An 18127-nucleotide genomic window follows, 5' to 3' on the forward strand; every position below is an offset into this window, starting at 1 on the left:
ATGAGCAATCGGCTGCGATGCGCATGCTGGCGGGGGTGTGATGAGACCCATAGGCGATGGTACGGGTGGAGACTTGGCGCATATCTGGTTGTTGCCTGCTGAAGAGCAGGTGGACGAGCAGCCAGCGAACATGGTTGCTGCGGCCAGAGCTTCTGATGCTAGGCAGAGTAAGTAGAGAAGAGGAGAAGAGAACGTTGGATATTCATTACTTGCAAAGTAGCATAGCACCATATATAGTCATAGTCTAGGTTTGGGTTTGAACCAGCTACAGGAGCACGTCTTTCTTTTTTCTAAAACTCGGCAACGTCTCTTTACTGGTACACTAGCTTGTTCTATACGCCTTCCCAAGTCTTTGATTTTCTTTCTATATATAAAAAAGTATGCTATTTGGTGTTCGCTTAGTCAACAAACAATTGTGCCAACCTTGACTGTTGGATTGACATTCAACGTCTGTCGCATTTCTTCAATCTCTTCTTCCTCGAGCCGCCAAAGCCAAACCAGCGCCGGTGGGACCGCCTGCTCCTGCCTCCCACGGCTGGCTGTGATCTTCCCCAGCTCCTGTTTGTTCCTGTCTGAGGCCTCACCATCGTCCTCCGCCTTGGTTTGCTCGCTGCGGCGCCTCCCTCCGGTGTTGTCAACATGGTCAACAAGCGAGAGGAATAAGGAGATGACTGTACATGGTGAGGATGACAGTAGGGACCCAGCGGCGCGCACAGTAATTTTGTTTTTTCGGGACGGAGAAGGGTATCAACTGGGTTGTGCGGGACCTGTGGCCCGTCTAGCCCAGGCTTTTATTTCATATGTTTAGCACATGACCAGCCCAGTTAGTTTTTTTTCCTTTCTGAAAATGGCTAGCCAGCTATTTTGCTTTTTGTAGAATAACCAACGTAGGCCTACTTGCTTTTCTACGCCTTGCTGGGCGGAAATCTTTGAAGACAAGGAGGGATGCATTTTGCCCAGAAAATGGGCTATAAGTAATAAGAAATGGGCTATAAGTAATAATAAATGGGCTGTAAAATGAAAAAATACAGCAAACATGCAATTAGTTCCAAAATATTGTTTTCTTTCGGATTTTGATATTTTAAATTTCATTGTTTTTGTGTGGGTAAAATTTCATTGAATTTAAATTAAGGTATATTTAGATTTAAAATTAATTTGAATTTGGCTAGAAATTTCGAGCTGTATGCTATTTGGGATGGATTTGGAGGCTGACTTGTGGGTCTACTAGGTTGACGTGTACTTTGGCTTTGTCAACTTAGTCCACAAACGATTCTAGCAGCAATGACCGTTGGATGTTAATCCAACGGTCGTGCTGCTTCTTCAATATCTGATCTTCTTGCTCCAGCCGCCCAAACCAGCTCCAGTGGGACTGCCTGCTCCTGCCGCCCGTGGCCGGCTGTGCTGCCGTACAGGCCGCACCGCCCCACCCTACTTCATTGCTGGCTAGGCCATTCCTCTACTCACCCACACCTCCTCTTATTTTCTGGCGACGGCAGCCGGACCAGTAAACCCTCGTACTCCCCACCGTGTGGGCAACCATTGCCGAGTCTTCCCCGGATCCGTGTCGCTCCCTTCCTAGGCCTCACCGTCGTCCACCGCCATGGTGCTCTCGGCGCGGCCTGGTCAACATGGTCAACGAATGACATCCATCTACCATGGACTGTGCACGCAAAATAATGATTCCTCCACCTGACAGCTGGGACCCACCGGAAGGGCTCTGTATTTCGCGAAAAAAACGTTCCCCCCGCTGACATGTTGGACCCACCAGCTATATCTTCGCACGCAAGGAAGTGCCTCCTTATTACGCACAAAAAAAATGAATACCCCCCATCTACTAGCTGGGACCCACCATTATGGGAGGCTGACTTGTGGGCCTACTAAGTTCACGGGGACGGAGGGCTTTGTCAACTTAGTCAATATGAACGATTCTAGATCCGGTGACCGTACGATGTCCATCCAACGGCCGTAGTGTTTCTTCAACCTCTAGTCTTCTTGCTCCAGCCGCCCAAAGCAGCGTCGGTCGTGCCGCATGCTCCTACCTCCCATGGCCGACTATGCTGCCGCAGAGGCCTCACCGCCCCTACTATTCCCACCGCTGGCCAGGCCCTACGGCGACGGCAGCCTCACACCACAGCCGAACCAGTGAACCCTTGTACTCCTCTACGCATGGGCATCCACTGCCGCATCTTCCCCGGCTCCGTGTCGTCCCCTTCCTAGGCCTCGCTGTCATCCACCGCCCTGGTGCTCTCGGCGCGGCGTGGTCAACGTGGTCAAGGAACGGCTTCCATCGGACGTGGACTGTATGTGGAGAGGCTGACAGCTGGGTCCACGGCCGCAGCAAGGAAGTGCCTCCATATTACGTGCAAAATAATTATTCCTCCACCTGAGAGCGGGGACCCACCGGACGGGCCACCATATTTCGCAAAAAAAATGTTTGCCCCTGACTGCTGGGACCCACCAGCTACATCTTCGCATGCAAGGAAGTGCATCCGGGCAAAAAAAATGATCCGCCCCCTGACTGCTGGGACCCACCAGCTACATCTTCGCAGGCAAGGAAGTGCCTGACAGTCGGGACCCACCTGGTCGAAGCGTACGTAGCGTTGTCATTCTAGTCGTGAACGTGTATGTACATATATACTGGTGGATGTAGAGGCGCGCACGTGTCGTAGTAGAGGCGCGTACGTGTCGTAGTAGAGGCGCGCACGTAGCATGTACACGTACGTACGGCGGCCAGGGTGCAAGAAAGAAAATACGGCCATGTATGTGTACATACGGGCAGGGCCTCGAACACCTACTCACGCATACGTACGGCCAGGGCTCGTGTACATGGTTGGGTCGGAACGGAGAAACAGCGTCGTCATTGTGTTCATGGGGAGGCAACGGAATGCGTCGTGTTCATCGGGAGGCAACGGAACGCGTGGGAGCCAACCGGCTGGGTCGGAACGGAATGCGTGGTCGTGTTCATCGGGAGGGCTTGGACGGAACAGGCGATGGAAACGAGGCCTGGCATACCGCACAACAGAGGAAACGGACCTCTTATCTTCGGAACGGGGTCCTGTTGATCGGGAGGGGTCTGGCGTACCGCAAAACGGAGGAAACGGACCTCCTACGGTCGAAACAGGGGTCCTGTTGATCGAGAGGGGTGTGGCGTATCGCAAAACGGAGGAAACAAACCTCCTACGGTCGAAACGGGGGTCCTGTTGATCGGGAGGGGTGTGGCGTACAGCAAAACGGATGAAACGGACTTGTGTTGGAGCGCTACGGTCGAAACGGGGGTCCTGTTCATCGGGAGGGGTGTGGCGTACCGCAAAACGAGACTCCATGGGATACTGTTCATCTCCACCGTCGACCTCCTCCAGCCTCCACGGGCTACCGTCGACCTCCTCCAGCCTCCACGGGCTCCTGTTCATCCAGCCTCCACCGCACGCTACTCCACCGGCTACTGTTCAACCACCCCTCCATCGTCTACTGTTCATCTAGCCCTCCACACCACAGGGTCCTGTTCAACCACCCCTCCACGGGCACCCCTACACCGTCTACTGTTCATCCAGCCCTCCACCACACCACGGGGTCCTGTTCATCCAGAGGCAACGCCACCGCTCACTGTTCATCCAACCCCCCCCCCTGCAATGCTCACTGTTCATCCCAGAGGCAGCATCGATCGGCTTCAGTTAGCAGCAGTAGCGAAGGAATCGCTTGATCGGGTTCAGTTAACAGCCATCAATCGATCGCTCGGGTTCAGTAACGCGTAGCCTGTAGTGCAATCGCTCGGGTTCAGTTAGAGCCCAACACCTCGCTCGGGTTCAGTTAGAGCCAATGCCTCGCACACATGTGCGTACGTGTACGAGATAAACGCGCATCGCTCGGCCCCCAACCTCCCACCGTAACCGGGAAGTCCCCGAAATTTTCCTCGCCCTCGCTTCTACCACGGTTTTTTCTGTCATGGACGGCCCAAAGAATGTCATGCAGCTGCGTCTCCAGCCCGCCCAGGACGAAAAGCCCATTTTCTGTCATGTTTTTTTGTCATAGAAGAAGGAGCCCAGCACATCTATGATGATACTGTGTTTTGTCACAATTATCATCATAGAAGTGTCATATGTATGACAGAAAAAAATTCGTTTGGCCCAAAATGTCATGGATGTGTCTTTTTTGTAGTGCAAGTGCAGAGGTTTGTAGGACAGTAGCAAATTTCCCTCAAGTGGATGACCTAAGGTTTATCAATCCATAGGAGGCGTAGGATGAAGATGGTCTCTCTCAAGCAACCCTGTAACCAAATAACAAAGGGTCTCTTGTGTCCCCAACACACCCAATATAATGGTAAATTGTATAGGTGCACTAGTTCGGCGAAGAGATGGTGATACACGTGGTATATGGATAGTAGATAAAGGTTTTTGTAATCTAACAATATAAAAACAGCAAGGTAACTAATGATAAAAGTGAGCACAAATGGTATTGCAATGCTAGGAAACAAGGCCTAGGATTCATACTTTCACTAGTGCAAGTTCTCTCAACAATAATAACATAATTGGATCACATAACTATCCCTCAACATGCAACAAAGAGTCACTCCAAAGTAACTAATAGCGGAGAACGAACGAAGAGATTATGGTAGGGTACGAAACCACCTCAAAGTTATTCTTTCCAATCAATCCGTTGGGCTATTCCTATAAGTGTCACAAACAGCCCTAGAGTTCGTACTAGAATAACACCTTAAGACACAAATCAACCAAAACCTTAATGTCACCTATATACTCCAATGTCACCTCAAGTATCCGTGGGTATGATTATACGATATGCATCACCACTACAAAAAAAAGACACATCCGTGACATTTTGGGCCGAACGAAAAAAAAATTGGCATACATATGACACTTCTATGACGATAATTGTGACAAAACCCGGAATCATCATAGATGTGGTAGGCTCCTACTTCTATGACAAAAAATCATGACAGAAAATGGACTTTTCGTCCTGGGCGGGCCGGAGATGTAGCTGCATGACATTCTTTGGGTCGTCCATGACGGAAAAAACCATGGTAGAAGCAAGGCGGGGAATTTCGGGGAGTTCCCGGTTACGGTGGGAGGTCGGGGGCTAAGCGATGCGTGCTTATCTCGCACACGTACGCGCGTGTGTGTGAGGCGTTGGGCTCTAATTGAACCCGAGCGATTGCACTGCAGGCTACGCGTTACTAAACCCGAGCGATCGATCGATGGCTGTTAACTGAACCTGATCAAGCGATTCCTTCGCTACTACTGCTAACTGAAGCCGATCGATGCTGCCTCTGGATGAACAGTGAGTGTTGCGGGGGGGCTTTGGATGAACAGTTCCCCGTGGGGGTGGATGAATAGGACCCCGCGATGTTGCCTCTGGATGAATAGGACCCCGATCGATCGAGCCGGTTGGGGCTGGATGAACAGGACCCCGTGGAGGGCTGGATGAACAGGACCACCCCGTGGAGGGCAGGATGAACAGTAGACGGTGGAGGGCAGGATGAACAGTAGCTCGTGGAGGGTGGTTGAACAGGAGCCCGTGGAGAGGGTTGGTTGAACAGTAGCCGGTGGAGTAGCGCGCGGTGGAGGCTGGATGAACATGAGCCCGTGGATGAACAGTCGCAGGTGGAGGCTGGAGGAGGTCGACGGTGGATGAACAGTAGCTCGTGGAGGCTGGAGGGGGGCGACGATGGAGATGAACAGTATCCCGTGTAGTCCCGTTTTGCGGTACGCCACACCCCTCCCGATGAACAGGACCCCCGTTTCGACCGTAGCGCTCCAACACAAGTCCGTTTCCTCCGTTTTGCGGTATGCCACACCCCTCCCGATGAACAGGACCCCCGTTTCTCCGTAGGAAGTCCGTTTCCTCTGTTTTGCGGTACGCCAGACCCCTCCCGATCAACAGGATCCCGTTTCAAACGTGGCCGGTCGAACACAAGGCCGTTTCCTCCGTTCTGCGGTACGCCAAGCCTCATTTCCATCGCCTGTTCCGTCCAAGCCCTCCCGATGAACACGACGCATTCCGTTGCCTCCCAATGAACACGACGCATTCCATTGCCTCCCCATGAACACGACACATTCCATTGCCTCCCCATGAACACGACGACGGCGTTGTTTCTCCGTTCTGACCCAGCCATGTACACGAGCCCTGGCCGTACGTATGCGTGAGTAGGCGTTCGAGACCCCGCCCGTACGTACACATACATGGCCGTATTTTCTTTCTTGCACCCTGGCCGTTGTACGTACATGTACATGCTACGTGCACGCATCTACTACGACACGTGCGCGCCTCTACATCCACCAGTATATATGTACGTACACGTTCGCGACCAGAATGACAACGCTACGTATGCTTTGACCAGGTGGGTTCCGACTGTCAGGCACTTCCTTGCGTGCGAAGATGTAGCTGGTGGGTCCCAGCAGTCAGGGGCAAACGTTTTTTCGCGAAATACGGTGGCTCGTCCGGTGGGTCGCCGCTGTCGGGTGGAGGAATAATTATTTTGCACGTAATAAGTAGGCACTTCCTTACTGCGACCATGGACCCAGCTGTCAGCCTCTCCACGTACAGTCCACGTCCGATGGAAGCCGTTCCTTGACCACGTTGACCACGGCGCGCCGAGAGCACCAGGGCGGTGGATGATGGCGACGCCTAGGAAGGGGACGACGCGGAGCCGGGGAAGACGCGGCAGTGGATGCCCACGCGTAGAGGAGTACGAGGGTTCATTGGTTCGCTGCGGTGTGAGGTTGCCATCGCCGCAGAATAACAGGGGGTGTGGGTGAGTAGAGGGATGGCCTGGCCAACGGTGGGAGTAGTAGGGGTCGGTGAGGCCTCCGCCGCATCGCAGCCGGCCACGGGAGGCAGGAGCATGAGGCACGATCGGCGCTGGTTTGGGCGGCTGGAGCAAGAAGACCAGAGGTTGAAGAAGCACTACGGCCGTTGGATGGACATTGTATGGTCACTGGAGCTAGAATCGTGCATATTGACTATGTTGACAAAGCCCTCCATCCCCGTCAACTTAGTAGGCCCACAAGTCAGCCTCCCACCAAGGTGGGTCCTAGCTAGCAGGAGTATTCATTTTTTTGTGCGTAATAAGGAGGCACTTCCGGTGGGTCTGAGCTGACAACAGGGGAATGTTTTTTCGCAAAATACGGTGGCACGTCGGGTGGGTCCCAGCAGTTAGGGGCAAATGTTTTTTTCGCGATATACTGGTGGGCGTCCGGTGGGTCCCTGCTATCAGGGGGAGGAATAATTATTTTCTGCATAATAAGGAGGGACTTCCTTGCGGCTGTCGTGGACCCAGCTGCCAGCCTCTCCACGTACAGTATTCTTCTGATGGAATTCGGTCGTTGACCACATTGACCACACCGCGCCAACAGCACCACGGCGGTGGATGACGGCGAGGCCTAGGAAGGGGACGACGCGGAGCCGGGGAAGACGTGGCAGTGGATGCCCATGCGGAGAGGAGTGTGAGGGTTCACTGGTTCGGTTGCGCTGCCTTCGCCGCAGAATAACAGGGGGTGTGGGTGAGTGGAGTGGAGGGATGGCCTGGCCAGCGGTGGCAGTAGTATGGGGGCGGTGAGGCCTCCGTGGCAGCACAGCCAGCCATGGGAGGCAGGAGCAGGCGACACGACCGGTGCTTCTTTGGGCGGCTGGAGCAAGAAGACCAGAGGTTGAAGAAGCACTACGGCCGTTGGAAGGACATCGTACGGTCAGTCGAGCTAGAATCGTGCATATTGACTAAGTTGACAAAGCCCTTCGTCCCCGTCAACTTAGTAGGCCCACTATACTGGGTCCCAGCTAGCAGGGGGAGTATTCATTTTTTTGTGCGTAATAAGGAGGCACTTCCTTGCGTGCGAAGATATAGCTGGTGGGTCTGAGCTGTCAGCGGCGGTAACATTTTTTCGTGAAATACAGAGGCCGTTTCGGTGGGTCCCGGATGTCAGGTGGAGGAAATCATTATTTTGCGCGTAATAAGGAGGCATTTCCTTGCATGCGGCCGTGGACCCAGCTGTCAGCCTCTCCACGTACAGTCCACTTCAGATGCATGTCGGTCATTGACCACGCTGACCACGCCACGCCGAGAGCACCAGGGCAGTGGACGACGGCGAGGCCTAGGAAGGGAACGACACAGAGGTCGGGAAGACTCGGTCGTTGTTTTTGTTTCCCACGCGGAGGGGAGTATGACTGTACGAGGGTTTACTGGTTCACCTGTCGTCGCCGGAGAATAATAGCAGGTGTGGGTGAGTAGAGGGATGGCTAGGCCAGCGATGGGAGTACGGTGGGGCGGTGAGGCCTGTGCGGCAGCACAGTCGGCCGCGGGGAGGAAGGAGCAGGCAGTCCCGCCGGCGCTTGTTTGAGCGGCTGGAGCAGGAAGAGCAGAGATTGAAGAAGCACGACGGCCATTGGATGGACATCCAACAGTATACAGGCCATCTGTGGAAAGCCTCAAATCTGTGGAAACAGCATACAGCCCATCTGCCATTATTTCAAATAATTTACAGCCCATTTGCTAATTCTTACGGGTTTTTTGGAGCCCATATTCTTTATGTTAGCATTACAGCCCATATTGTGGCCATGGTTAAAAAATTATACGAAATTTCGAGTCACATTCAGACTGGTTTTAAAAATAAATGTATATTAATATAAAATCCAATAAATTGTCCACGCATAAAAATCAATGCAATTTAAAATCTCGAAATAAAAAAAAGATATTTGAAAATAATTGTCGGTTTGATGTGTTTTAAAAATATACAGCCCATTTCTCATTACTGATAGGCCATTTTCTCGGCCTGCCTAATGAAGCTCTCCTCGTCTTGAAAGATTTGCAGCCCAATAGGCCTGATAAAGCGACTTATTTGACAAATCACAAAAGAACTGGGCTAGCCATTTTCAGAAAGAGAAAAAACTACTAGGCTGGTCTGTGGTAAACATAAAAGGAAAGGTTGTCTAGACAGGCCAGAGTGTCTCGCACAGCCCAGTTGACACCCTGCTTCCGTCTCAAAAACAAATTAGATAAATGCCACTCCAATTATGGCGATTCATAAAAATGCCACTGCAATTTCCAAACTTTGAAAAATGCCACTGCAATTTTTGCAAACTTTGAAAAACGCCACTGTAGTTTGCAAACTTTGAAAAACGCCACTCCAGACTTCGAAAAATGCCACTAGAAATGGCATGAAATGGCATTTTTCAAAGTTTGGAAATTGCAGTGGCATTTCTCAGATACACCAGATTTGGAGTGGCATTTATCAAATTAACCCAAAACAGAAATAACTGGGCGAGTTGCTGGGTCCCTAGTGTCAGCCGCTCGTTGTGCAATTCTCTCGTTTATTAACTACGTTGACAATGGCATGGGACCCAGATGTCAGAAATCCACTAGGAGGAGCCATTTTTTATTGGCTTGAAATAAGGAGGCACTTGCTTGCGTACTGCCATGACCTTGGCGGGTCCCTGATGTCATCCTCTCCACGTACAGTACTAGTTAGTCGTGCTTCAAAACTGATCGGCATGCCATTAAAAAAGTAAAGGTCGATAACTAATGCGGCACCTCAGGCCAACGCGGCCAGATCGCATTTTGCACGAGAAATTACACACCATGTTTCCTTGACATGTGGTCCCGTTCCAACATATCAGTGAGACGACGGAGAGTAGTAGGAGTATTTCCGAACGAACGTGTAGGCCAGGGTGCCTCTTCATGAACCGTGGCAAACTCGCAACCGTCCACTGACTCTTCGCCTTTCCCTCTTGATTTGGAACTGTTGTCGCACGCTCTTCCTCTCCCTCCTCCATTTTCCTTCAGCCCTTCACCCTTTCTTCTGCCATTGTTCGATCGTCTTCTCCATGGAGGGAACAGGCCAGAAACGACCCCGTTATTCTTGCCCTGATCTGAAAGATGACGTGGTGGAGGAACTCATTAATCGGTGCGACGTCATCACCTCGGCTAGCATGGCAGGTTCGTTCAAGCTCATTCTCGACTCAACTAATAACATCATTACAAAGAACCCAAGAGTCAAGGAGCGGTTTGATCTCCCCTATCTTCTTCGTCGTGACCCTGATGACTGGCGCCAGCACGACGGAGGCCTCGCCCTATGCTAGTTGATGCCGCTTGATAATGATACGTATGATGTTAAGATGCCATCGCTTGAGGGCAAGCCTTGGGCAGGCGCAAATGGAGATTGGGTTGTTTACATTGGGTCCAACTGCGAGTGGGAACATGTGAATGTGTACACTCGTCACCGGGTTCCACTTCCAAAAATCTCAGCACACTACCCAGAGGTTGAGCACACCGATAATGTACGCACGTTCAAATACGATCATGATGACTGTCTTCTACGGAAGATAGCAATTTGTCGAGTTCCCAACCGCTCTTGGAATTACAACAACTATCAAGTTGTTGCTATCTTCGACAAGCTTGTTGCCGTCCTTCGTGGTTCGACTCGATGGATATTGCTCAAAAATCAGTTTCTGTACACGGATGAGTACTATGATGCAATTCAATACGAGGGCCTTGTGTTTGCTGCCACCACTCGTGGCACTGTTTTTGCATGGCATCCTAGTAGTTTCGGTATGTTTGTCTTCCATCGTAATTATAATTGTTTCATCCACATGCATGCGGGTTAGCAAGTTTACCTTTACTAATTAACCTTCTTCTTGTGTTTCCAAGGTCCTGTGAACATCCCACCACCTATACTTAAAAAAAATTATAACCAAGGGGGAGATGCCGATGGTGATGATCACGAGCAGCGCCCATATACTCTATGGCACCTGGCAACTAATTCCGATGGATCACCTCTTCTTGTGTGTATACAGCCCACTGATGATGTTACTGCTAAGGAAGCAGGTGTCTCCCATGGTCGCACTCTCCAGACCTATTCCAACACCCGTTGCATGGTATTTGGGATGGATACTAGTGTGCTAGCGCCAACTCCTTATCCCTGGCACAGAATTGATAGTCTTGGAGAAAACTCGCTCTTCCTTGGACAAAACTATCCGATGATGGTGAAAGGTGATCCAACTGTTGTTGACACATTTATGAGAAGCAACTGTGTCTATACCTCAGACATTTGGGTGGTTCCCTACCCTGGTACTAATATAGTAGGCCGCTTCAGCCTGGATGATCGGTCTTGCGTCTCCAGATCGACAACGGATGGCCCGTCCCAGAGAATCACTTGTGGTTCAAAGCAAGCGTTTCCGACACCGCAGAATGGTTGAGTTGAAGTTCATTTCATGGCTTGTTATTTGTTGTGTGGTGAAAACTTTAGTATTTATAATTTATCCTCATTGTCGATGTGGGTTGATGACCTGTTGTATGTAATAAAATGATATTCCTGTGATAAACTTACTAAATTTATGAATGGCTTTCAAGTCGCTTCTCTAAATTTGTACTAGCTTCGCATGCTTCGTGCGTCGGGCGGGTGTTTTTACTGTAGCCATATGTTAATGTGCTCATTGTACGTAACCAGCACCTCGAATCCTCGATACTAGTATACTATATAGTAGTTGGATTAAGTAGTAGGAGTAGTAGGGTGGCATGGGCCAGAACAAGCATTCACGTCCAGGAGTACGGCACACGCCACCACCACGACATCCATCTGACACCATATTATTTCTTGGAGTCCGTGCTAGAGCAATCTCTTCAACCTCGTCATTTCTCTAACTTCAGCCATTGTGCGGCGAGCGAGGTGGGGTTTGCCGATAGTCGGTTTCCTTAACTGCGGTCCCACTTGTAAGGCCAACTCCGACGCACGACCCCAAATGCACCTCCATTTTGCATGAACTCCAACGATAATTTTTACTAGAAAAGCAAGACCAAAGAAAACAAGAACCACAAGAATACATTTTACTACTCCTATAAGTTGGATTAGTGCCTTCTCGATGCATTCATTGTTGATCTACGGAGGCTCGATCTTGCGTGCTTCTTTCTTCTTCGAGTGTAAAGAAGTAGACGTTGCTTCCTCGCATCTAGTCTCATGTCTAGCCTCTATTCTAGTAGGAGTATCAACAAGTGCACTAATCTCATCTCTAGCCTCTGTGCTAGCTAAAAGTGATAGAACATCTACTAAATTGCGCTCTATCAATATATGGATGTACTCTTCTTCCCAATACAAAAACTTGCATCCATTCTACTCCCTCCGTTGCACAATACATGCCTTGTATTTGTCAAAATATATATGTATCTAGACATGTATTAGTATATAGGTACATCCATTTTTGGACAAATGGAAGTCAAGTATTTTGGAACGGAGGGAGTACACAATAAAAAATTTAAGTTAGCACAGCTAGTCTAATCTGAGAGCAGGACCGAAGATTTGGTCGGGTTCTTCCTCCTTTTGCCGACACGTGGGACATCCAGCATCCAGGTTGTGTCATGAAAGAAAATAGAGTGGTAGTTGAAGCCACGAGATGTGCATCTTGGGTTAAACTGTAAATAGAATCTTACTACTCTTGAGTAACTCCAAAAGCGGCCACCGAAGATCTTTATTGGATTTGTTTTTCATCACCAGCACGTCGAGGTGAAAGATGTGCAGGTTCAGTGGGTCCTCTTGTGTTTTCACTGACATGTGGGGCCGCATGTGAGCAAACAGACGATGGGCTCCGCGCGTTCGCTGGCTGGCTGAGAAGAGAGATAGAGGAGGGCTGAGAACGAACTGTAGGAAATTTGTTCTACGTACCTCAATATAGGCTCGATGTAGTGGGGTGGCATGGACCATAACTAGCATTCACGTCTAGCAGTACGGCACACGCCACCCACACGAGTCCCATCCGACACCAATTTTCTTGGAGTCCATGCTACAGCCATCTCTTCTCCCTCTTGTTTTCTCAGCCATCGCGCGGTGGGTGGGGTGGGGGTTTTCCGATAGTCGGTTTGCTCAACTGCGGTCCCACTTGTAAGTGAAAATGCAACACCGCACGCATTCCCACTTGAGCGGCGTGCTGGACCAACCGTGTGGGGGTGCAACGCGAACACGGCAGGCTTTTCCTTTTGAACTCGTAACTTGTAAAATTTGGTTCTGCTCCATGGCGCGACCGATAGATAGAAAATAATGATTTTGCCTAGAGTAATGAGAAGTTTGGTTCTGGCACCGTTCATGCATGGAGTACGTACGAAAATTATGAAGTTGATGCGAAAGGTAAGATAATTATTGTAGTATCATATACTACTACATGGATTTGACGGAAAGATAAAAATACATACGGATCCATCAACGTTCAACGACATCCTCGCGCCCTAGTGCGCCGGGTCACCAACCGACATGTGAGGAGCAGCGGCGTTGGCGGCGAGCTCAACGTGCTTCTGAATAGTGTCGTCCAAGGTTGCCCTGCGCTCCAAGAAGGCCAGCGTCCTATCGTCCTCCTCTTGCATGTAAAAGTCCTTGTGGACGATTTGCGCGTAGACATGGGTGATTATGTCGATGGTGTCTTGCTGCGCCAGGCGCTGTGCGGCGAGCGCGACCTCGAGGTGGACATTCTCCGGCGCGGCGGCGGGCAGTCGTAGGGCCACTAGTGCATTGAAGAGGTTGTTACCATAGTGGCCATTGAGGGTGGCGGGCATCGCAGAGCCTGGGCGCGTCGGCTGGAGGCTTACGTCAAAGTCGTCCACAAGCTTCTTGATGACGGTGAACTTGTCGAGGAAACCGACGAGGACCTTGTCGAACAAGGAGACGAAGTTGTCGTCCAAGCGACCCCTCGCCCTGGCGGCCTCTAGCAATACTACCTGGAGACGTTCCTCAGTGCCGGGCCATAGGCCGGCGTCGTGGACCATCTGGCACAGCCGGCTGATGCTCGCGCTCATCGCCTCCATGGGTCTAGCGTAGCTTCTAGTCAACTAATCTTGCGATTCGAGTGATCACTCAGCCCTTGGTTAGCGTGCGTAGGTGCGTAGGATTTCGTACTACTCCTCGGCCCTCTACTGCACCTGCCTTTGGCTGTATGATAGGTGGGCCAGACACCCCCTGGGGCCACGTGTCATTCACCCAAAGGCAGTTGTCGTAAGTCAATGAAGCTGCGTCCCCCTCCGTGCCGGTGCAGTATAGTCATCTCACCGGACCTTTAGTTGGGGCCAAACGAGAGAAGTTTGATGTTTACTGGTTTATTGGTCCCCTTTGCATTTTGCGCCAAGTTTTGACCTTTGATTTAACTAATAAAATGTTAATGCATGTAAACAAAAATGTTGTGTAAGTCACCTTACGAAAACCAAATAATCCCAAAATACTTAGGCACGATTGCATTAACTCCCTCCTTGTTTCTTATTTCGTGACATATCAACCAATGAGAGATGTGGGTCGTGCATGCTTTCAATGACTTGAGACTACCAAACATGACATGCAGTGTTTAGTTCATTGCATGTAATCCTATTAGTACTCTAGTTAGGAGTAGCAAAAAATCATCAAGTTCTCTCACTGATAGGAATAAAACACCATGTATTTATACAGAGGGAGTAGTACATTTTTGGTGACATGCATTACTAGATATTGCTAGTCAAATACTAAAATCCAGATGGACGTGATAGTACTCCTAAATCCATACGGTGGTGCTACTAGTACTAGTAGTAGTACTACCAATGTAGTAGTAGGAGTACTAGCACTGTACTACCCGTTGGTCAAATTATTACGTGCTACTCCTCACAGTGAAGTGACAAGACCCTGCACCGGAGATGACACCTGAGTATAGGCGCCCTGTTCGGCATACCATAGTCAGCCTCACCGTCTGCAGTCACTATCATCATGGCTGTAAAGCTAGCCTGCTTACAACTAGCCATGTTCGACATAATTTCCCGTGCGTAGATGCCCGTGCATTGCACGGAACACCAAGATTGGGGGTGGACGGCTCCGGCAGCGGCCATCGCGCCAGATTTTTCCACGGCCTTCTACTCCTAGATGTGGTGGGGAGGAGATGAGGCTGATTGTGAGAGACAAGGAGTTGTTTGTAAATAGGGAACAAGTGCGAGCATCTTTTTGCAAAAATGGAGAAGCTTGGTTTGTATGTGTCGGATCTAGATCCGACGGCTATTGGTGAAAGATGGGAGGCACAACATCATCACCAACTCTAGACCTGTTTGATTCGCAGGATTTTGAAAACGCGGGAATAGGACACGGCAATATTACAAGTTTCAAACTGATATTACAAATGTTAGGAGTAATGCTGCACCTACGAAGAGGGAATTACTAGGAAGTTTACGTAAGAACTTTTGTTACTTTAGGTGGATGCAGCATTATCGTACAAACTAAAATCCACTGCCCTGATAAGTCACTAATGGGCAAATAAGTTTTCGAGTCTCTGGCCACTTGATGTTTCAAAAACAAATTCAGCTTCTGCGGAGAAATGAGCTCCACCGTGTACCCGTGCAGGTGTGGCTAGGCACGAAGCGTGAGTATGTGCGCGGTGCACCTATTCTCTTCTTGTATATATGTACACCACCTACGTGGGGTTGTGTGAGAGAGATACAAACCTAGAGAGATATAGTGTGTGGGTTCTTGAGAGTTTTTTGGGGGGGGGGTCAATCAAAAAAATTAACATATGCAATGTGTGTGAAATAGAGTCCTGGATATAACATATATAGAGAGGGGGCGATCCATGAGAAGAGAGTGGAGGTATCATCGGCTTGAGGTGTCCATAGAATCAAAGAGAGGGATGATGTGTGTGTGTGCGCGCACGCGATCGATAAAGAGTGCCATCGAATTTGTGTGTGCCCACGTCAAAGATATAGAGTGGCTGGCCTACTGGAACGTGAGATGGGACATGTGCAGTTTGTCTCTATGGCATGGATACCTACCTGCAGCGCTCGACTATTAGTGTGTGGTGGGGGAAGAGGGAGGCCCAATTAATTATAGAGGTACAATGGCTGGTATATGTGTGGAGGAGGAGAGAGGCCTACCTCATGTATTAAGGAGATCGATCTGCCTCATGTATTAAGGGAGATCGATCGGCATCCATGCATATGTGCAGGAGATGAATAAGGTTGGGAGAGAGACAGAGCTAGAGTGTTGGAGGGGGTGGTAGTGGAGTTGCTTCTAACAAATGGTGGGATAGGCTTGCTAGACAAACGGAGGGCACGCCCGCAATATCATAAGGGAGGAGATGGTTGCTTGTTGTCTGTGCACGTGTGTGTGAGAGACGGGTCAGGAGCCATGCACGAATGATGAGGGGGGACGATGTGGCTGTGGTAAGAAGACGTAACTACATAGGAAGATCAATCGCCCTTTGTAAGAGAAAGGAGAGACATAACTTGTGAGGTACGTCGATCGATGGGGGGTCGTTAAAGTCGATCTAGGTATATGTTGGGAGATCGATCGGTATACATGCATGTGTATGTTAGAAGCAAATGAGGCACGAGGAGAAGGATAGAGAGAGAAGGATGCATGTAGGAGGTGGTATGAGAGGCATACTATATCGAGGGGGAGGAGTGTGCGTGTACGAGAACGATGAAAAGAGTGGTGGGAGTGACGCATGGACGGTGACAAGAGAAGAGGGGAAGCTTGTGTTTGTGCTAGGAACGCCTGGCTAGAGAGGCATATCGATCGATGTGTGCCGTAAAGAAGGAGCTGGGGGGCCTACACACACCGTGGGTGAACGACCTAAAGTGAAAAGACGAATTTGCGCGATGGAGCTAGAGAATGCTGACGGAGGGTAAGAGGGATGCGGGCATGTGCATGCACAAGAGAAAGTTAGCGCTAGCTACAAAGATAAGAGGGTTGTGTGGGTGTAAAAGACGAATAGAGATCATATATACTTCATTATAAAAAGCGAATTCGGATATTTGAAGAATTTATCATAGTGTTTCAAACCGACGGATGTGTGAATATATATAATGGTGATACACATGGTGTGGTTATGAACATGGTATACTACATTTAATATATTTTATCTCTACTCTTATAAAAACGGAGTTGTTGATGATGGTGTGCCTGCCATCCTGCATTATAGGCCATCTGATTTATATTTGGCGAATAGCAAGGAAACTATGATGGTTGAAGTTGGCAACACTCATGATTGTAGATTCTTATTGAAATAGAGAAACGAATTGCAGCGGTAGTATAGACATTTGGAATGCACTAAAATGTTGGTATGAATAGGTTACATGCATTATACAGCAAGCGAAAAAATTTAATCAGACATAACATGGATTCATACTCCCTCCTTCCATCTATATAGGGCGTAATGAGATTTTTAAGACCGCCTTTGACTATTGACAAGATTAATAGTACATGACATGCACAATGTGAAAATTATATCATTGAAAGAACCTTTCACAGACGAATTTAACAGTGTGCTTTGTGTAAGTTGCATGTCATATATCATTGCTCTAATATTTGGTCAAAGTTAGCATCAAAAAACGCATTAGGCCCTATATAGATGGAAGGAGGGAGTAGCTTTGAATAGCATTTGTATAGTAAAACAGGGCAAGACTCTTTCTTTGTGTGGTGTGAATAGTTTTATTTTTTCGTTTTCTTTTTGGTTGAGGGAAGTGCGAATTGATTTGGTACGTAAAGTACAATATTACTACACGTTAGGCTTGTCCCTAAAATTCAGCCCGCGTCTTGTTATATCCCAAAAATTCAGATATCGTGCTCCCAAAACTGGCGCCTTCACAACCCGACCTTGCTATCCTGAAATTACAACGCGCGCGAAAACTCCCTCCAGCTGCCAAATCCCGACACGCGAAATCCCCCTTCTAACCCTGAGCCGAAAGGGCCGCTAGTTCAAATCGGTGGGGGGTACTTTTGTAACACACCCTACATTTTGGACAAGCGCATTCCTAAGTCATGCTTCACCCCCTCCCATCGCCCCCTTTTCGCCATTCGAAATACCAGGCCGCCATAACCTCTCCGCTCCAGCCGTGAAACCCCACCCTCCTCCGTTCGCCACATCACCGCTGCCCAGTCGGAGCCTCTTCCCCGACGACGTCGTCCACCGCAACAGCTCAACGTCCCTCGGCCACCTCCCCGGATGAGGATCCGTCGTCCATCTCGCGGTCCCGCCGGTTCAGCCGCCCCGTCCTTCACCTCCAAGGAGCTGCTCCGACGATCGCCTCGTCTATCGCGGCTGCTCCATCCCCACAGCGCCGCCTTAACCTGCTCCACCGGAACCACAGCATCCTCACCGACTCCTCGGACGAAGCCGAGGCCTACTCGGCGCC

This window comes from Triticum aestivum, chromosome 4A (assembly GCF_018294505.1).
Source record: "Triticum aestivum cultivar Chinese Spring chromosome 4A, IWGSC CS RefSeq v2.1, whole genome shotgun sequence".
NCBI classification, from domain to species: domain Eukaryota; kingdom Viridiplantae; phylum Streptophyta; class Magnoliopsida; order Poales; family Poaceae; genus Triticum; species Triticum aestivum.